This window comes from Corella eumyota, chromosome 1, assembly GCF_963082875.1.
Source record: "Corella eumyota chromosome 1, kaCorEumy4.1, whole genome shotgun sequence".
Lineage (NCBI taxonomy): Eukaryota > Metazoa > Chordata > Ascidiacea > Phlebobranchia > Corellidae > Corella > Corella eumyota.
Window position 1 is genome coordinate 12,401,397 of NC_137490.1, and position 6,396 is coordinate 12,407,792.

Sequence of the window (6,396 nt, forward strand, 5' to 3'; positions counted from 1 at the left end):
TTTTTCATTAACGCCAACACTAACTCCAAGTTTTAAAATCAATATCATGTTAACTTTAAAATCGTAATGCAGCGCCAAGCATTCCACTTTGTTATGATCCTTTGCATTTACAAATTGGCAAACGCTAAGTCGTAAACATTAATTAAATTTAACCGATTTCAATTGATTCTGTAATATTCTAATGTTACAACAGTGCAAATGTGAATAAAGCAATATTAGAGAAATCGATGGCCGAAAAGGGCGACGAAATGCTGATTCATCGGCTAAAATGAATCACGTGAATATTGTTTTCGCACGTTTTTTTTAACAAGTGTTGCACTATGAGTTTGATGTTCGCATAGAAATCAAAATCACCGTTTTATGGGGTAATTATGAAGTCATTTCGGCATAGACTGACTGGAAAATTACGCCCGAGCACAGCAGGCATGCTTTGAAGTAGGTTTGGAAATTTTAACGTGGGTAGGAAGGCTTACAAAATCAACAATAATAGCGCAATAACGATAAGTTCGTGTTAAATTACAATTGTAATGTTTAGCAGGAAGTAGCGTCGAGTTTTAGAATTTAAAACTAATTAAAACGTTGCCAATCCGATCAGGATATCTGAGGTATAGTTTGTAGTGCTATTTCACGTCGCCGGTTTGCCTACTGACGTATAGCGTTCATGACTTGTTCAGCAAATAGCCTTATTTACTCTATTCAAAAAGCTTAGTTGTATCATCGTTACGAAGGATTTTATGTGGTCGATTGTATTTACTTGTAATTGCTTTTGCGAGCTACTTATTACTGTAAGTTAATGGCAAACATTAAAGAACATTTTTTGTTTTTAATCTCTATGTATTTAAATGTTATCATATATACAGTGTAATTAGCGGCATATTACACCTCATTTAGACTAGACAGAATTATTATTAATATTACCTAATGTTTTAGTAAAGTTAAATGCAAATATTTAGTGTATTGTTTTTTCAAAATGCTGTAATTTCCATGATTTTTGTATTATTGGTAAATGAAAACGTGAGCCTTGCTAAAAGCAAGTTAATCGTGACTGGAATGTACGTTTAATTAGTTATGTGCTTTATGTGTTATACATTGTTTCCTAACTACATAAGCACTATTACGTTCAAATAGATAAATATAATATAATTATAACTGATATCATAAGACTATATTACGCCACGTGTGTTAATCATTGTGAATTATAGAGCAGGTATGACGCGAATTCAACAGAAGGTTATTTTTATTATAATGCAATCTGCATGCACTTATCCATTGTCCGTATTCACCAGTGCTTTTATAAAACTTAGCAAAGTTATATTCAAGCCAGTAGTAACAATTTTAAAGATTTTCTTATTGTTTTTCGATTACCAATAAAAGTGACCTTAGGGTTTCTAAGTATTGTTTCGTTTAAGTGCATAAATTTAATTTTACAACATTAATCACACCGAAACCAAACTATTTTTGGAAAGATTCGTGGATTTCGATGCGCCTTAACAAAACAAGCAAAAATGAAACCTAGTTTTAATTAGCTAAGTATGTGGGCTTTATAGGTTGGTTTCTGTATTGTTTATACTACAAGAGAGAACTACGCCATCTAAATGTTACCGAACTATAGCCAGGCATTTAGTACAATCAAAAGTTAAGTACGGCGTTGCTGAAATTGTTTCAGCTTACTTAGGTGTCGACCTATAAAACTTAACAGCGAGTCTATACCAACTAACACACGCCGCGTTTTATTCGTTGTATGTTTGTGCTAGTCCCAATGACAGGAGGCTTGTAACACGACACCAGTTGCTAGGTTTAAAATTAGAATCCGCACGCGAGGTCATTCCATTTAAGGCTTTTCTAGCGATACGACAAACGGGTGTCGACAAGGTAATATTGGAGCGAAAGTAGTTTCACCTAGCCTTTGTTTAGGCCTGGATACGACAAGTCAACATGCGCTCACTGTTCATAATATTGAACAGGTTAAAACCATTGCCACCTTTGTTTATACAGAATATATCTGGTGATGCTTAGACTTTTGTGTTTAAACCAATAACATTACATCAAGTTGTTACTTCATGTGACAACGGGTAAAATTTGTGGTTTATAGTGGAATATGTTGTTTTGTAATCTTGTTATTGCTATAGTTATAAAAGGTCCTATTGTAAACCTTGGTTAAAGTAATTTACATTTAATTTTCTTTATTTAAAACTGTTATCAAATGCATTGATTGGGTTGTTAACGAAAAGTTCTCGATAATATTTGAACTAGAGCTAAGCGTCGAATGTTGCCATAGTAACGTGAAGAGTGTAGTGTGTACTTCAATCAGCAATCTGTAAAAATGTGGCGTACACGTTGCTCTATTTTTACACATGAAAAAATTCGAAATTTTTCAGGTTCATTTTAACTTTGAACTACTTGTTAGGTGTTTTTTAAACTTTTAACAACGATCAAAAAGACTTTACTAGGAACCTAGCGTCATTTCTCATTGCCATAACCTACGCAAATACGTCAACGAAGTCTCGAATGGGACTGCCGCGTGCGTGACCTTAAACGTAACTCTATAATGCAGCGTGCGTGTTCGACGACCTGTGGATTTTTTGCTACAGCGCTGACGTATTCACCATTACGGAAATTTTAAGCTAGATTATTCAACCGATAGTTGCTTTTTAGGGGGGTTGTTTCTTATCGACATGGCTTACGTTCGTAAGCTGGATGATAACATTAATTATTAATAAGCTTGCGTATATTGCGATTTTAAGTGTATTTCCTCTTCTACACCTCGCGTATAGATAATAAACGTTTTGTAAAATATGTGAACGGTGTTGAGAGGTATAGGTAACAGAAAATTTACCGAGATAAAAAGCGACAAGAACTGCTACTCGACCTTCAGTCTAGGTTTTTAAACAAATTAGCAGTAGCTACTATACATTTCGCTCTGTTGCGAAGCGTATGGCTCGCCAATGTGCTATATACGCGTCCGCGGAAACGTTGCCAGATAAACCCATTGCTCTCTGTGCGCTCTCAAATCGTACACAGATAAGCATAGAGAAAAAGCTAGTGCCGATCGCAAAGAGAAAACGAGAGAATGAAGCTTGGTACGGCAGCAACGGTCGCATTTTTGCTTCACTCAATATAAACAAGGGTAGTTTTTAGCTTCATAGTTTGCAGTGTTTCTATTACAGAGCTAATGTAAACGTGGCAAATGCATTTTAATTAGACTAATAAATGTTAGACTAAGTTGTATCTTGTGTATAGCGGTTTTTGGATTTGCATATAACTCGACAGGCTTTTGTTATTATTTACGAGGCTGTAAATTATGTTTTGTTTTCAAAAGCGCTGCAGCATATCTGTTATTGTGTACACACTAAGTTGCATGAAAATTGCAGTTAATTAATCCCATTTGTTGCCTTTTTAAATAGCTATATAGTTAAGAGCATTACCGCTTTCCGTCAACTGGATTTAAGCTGTTTTTTATATTTTGGCAAGCCCAATACTCTTGCAATAATCCGGCATTTAATCGCACGCATAATGAGATTGTTTTTTGTTTAAATGCACGCACCATGTTTTTTTTATTAAACTAATATATACATAGGAAGGGACGCAGGCCTTTGCAATTACCTTATCCGGCGAATTAAGCAAAATTAATGACGCTATCTTTTGAATAATGATCTAAGTATTAACTGGACGTATCCAACAGAACACTTTGGAAGGCGTATGTCGATTGAATTCTTTTTTAAATCGCGCTTGTCAGTTTTATAAGGCTTGTGAATTGATTTAGCGGGTTAAACAAAACATTAGCTAGAATACAGGTGTCACGAGTTCCGATCTAACGTAAACCATTGCACAACATGGACTAATTAATTGCAAACAACTCGATGTGAAATGTCAGCAAAGTACATGTCACCATGTGTTTATGTTCGAAATATTATGCCATTCCTAAATAGCTGTTTTAGATCTACAATGTAGGATGTCCGTCGGACAATATGTCACGGATTTTATTGTGTTAACCATATTTTAACGCTTGTTTACCGCCCTTTCAGCTTAGTTAGCCAAAATTTCTAGTCTGAACTGCTGGCAAAAAAATGGTAGATCCAAAATTCATTTCCAGTTGCGGCCTGATAGTTATTTCCAGCTAACGATACGTTTTTATTAATGGGCCGTTCGTGTACAGTTCCGATGCGTAAATTGCGTGACGTCAGGTCAGTCTTTAATGCACACTAATTCTTAAAATGTGTATTTTAGAAAAGTTACGCATTACTGTAAAAGTAAATGCTTAAAAAGTTTTTGGAAAATGCCACATTGTAGGTTTGAAAAAGTTAGAAAAGAAGTTACTTCGTCCAGTTGCTTGTTGTTCATACTATATCAAATTATTTGAGAAGTAACTTGTGTTACAATATCTGCTTAATTTGTGACGTCAAATTGTGAAGTAAGGGTTATTCGGGACGAGCGTCATAACTATACCGTGTGTGCCAGTTCAACACTGGAGTGACGACAGTTCAGTGACGTAGCAGCCTGAAAATAATATAGGCCTAATCGAATAACAATCAGGTTCGAGTTGGTTTACCTAAGACGTATAACATATTTAATGTGAAAACATTTTAAAGGAATTAGCTAGTTAGCTAACGCTTGGTAAGATAATACAAGTTAACGTACTCTGAATGGGGTTATTTTTATAGCTTTACTGTAAGAACAGAAAGTAAGGAACTTTAATTGTCTAACAATTGTAGTTGTTTATAGTTCAGAACAATTCGATTGGTTAAACACACAGTAAGTCAAAAATGTATACATATTTCTTGTTAGTGAGTTTGTAAATGTTAAGTGATTCATTTGTTTTGTTATTTTAATTACTCATTTAATTACCAAGGGTTTTTATTATAGGCATGTGATATTACAACGAATATTAGGCGATAGAATTGTTAAACTAAATTAGTTTATCAAATTAAGAATATTAAGCCAGTATTATTTATTTGGTTTTGTGTTTATTATAAAATTTTTAAATTACTTTTTAACTTGTAATAGTATACCTTAATATTTAATATTATGTCAGTCTAGTTTTCTTGAACATTTATTGTCTTTAGACACATTACTAAACTCGTAAAAATATTATTAGTTTGGTATACCCACATTAAAACTTTTAATTTATTGAGTCTGGCTTTAAAGTTTATATATTATTTTCAACGTGATGAATTATTATTTGAGTTTTTGTAAAATAGTAATAAAACGTGACCTAGGATTGCAGTTTTAATAACCTATAAAAATATTAAAAAGTCTAAAATATCGTTATTTGGCGCCACATTATTATTTAGCACCAAAAAATATTAAACTTCTAAAGTTACTTTATTATATTCAAACAAGTAGGCATTAACGTTATTAAAGTTTTAATTGTGAAAATTTACCAGCGCTATATTTGGCTATTCTTATTCAAAAGGAACACGTAACTGATTTCATTGTCACTTTGTCAACGATTCTGTTGGCTGCAGTCTTTATATGGCAGCTGCGAATTCTTATGTATTAAAAACGTTGCATTCTTAATCGATAAGAAGGCTTGGCCTCATTTGGAAATTGTTGCTTCGCCCTTAGCACAAAGTAATTCCAGTTGTTGTTGTATTTGGCTTGAGATCTTTGACAAAAAGTCGATGTAACTGCATTTAAATAAGGTCGTTTAAAAGTATTGACCCATAGTGATACAATATACATGAATTAGCAGCGGGCGTATTCTCAAACCACATATGTGCCGGTATCGTGCGGTTATAACAAAGACAAAATCTCGGAAATTTTGAACCAACCGAGCGAGTATATTATTGTGTGGTATGTTGCGGAGGTGCTACTTTTATCGTAGTTCCGCTAAGTTGACTTGTGTGCCGCGCTGTTGTGTGAGACTTTGTACAAACACGCGCTCTCTTATGTCTTCTACCCTATAACCACCGTGCTTGACAGACAGTTTAATTGCCTGTTCAAAGTCTCATCCTTATTGAGTCGTAGAAGTTATAAACGCAGCTGCGCACGAAACGAAACTCTTATGAATTGAGAAAAATATACTGTTCCATTTAAACTGTGTGTATAGCAAAATCTGAGAACTGTTTTTAAAACCTAAAATACGCGATACGCGGAAATATATTGTGTTTTTGTTACCGATTAGCCATAAATTGTTCCTTTAATTTTTGTTGTAAAAACTGTAAATCTAAATATAGTTTGTTAATGATTAGCTTATGTGCGAAGGGAGTGTCGCTAAATTTGCATGTAATAGTAAACTGATTGGGCTGTTCCCTTTTCGAAACATATATAGGCTTATTTAGGTCACGCCAAGACTCGATAACTTTCTAAAGTAATAACAAGTTGTTGTGAGGTATGTTAAGGCATCGATCTTCAAGTAAAGCAGGCGACCTGGTGGCTCTTTCTGTGGCGGAAACC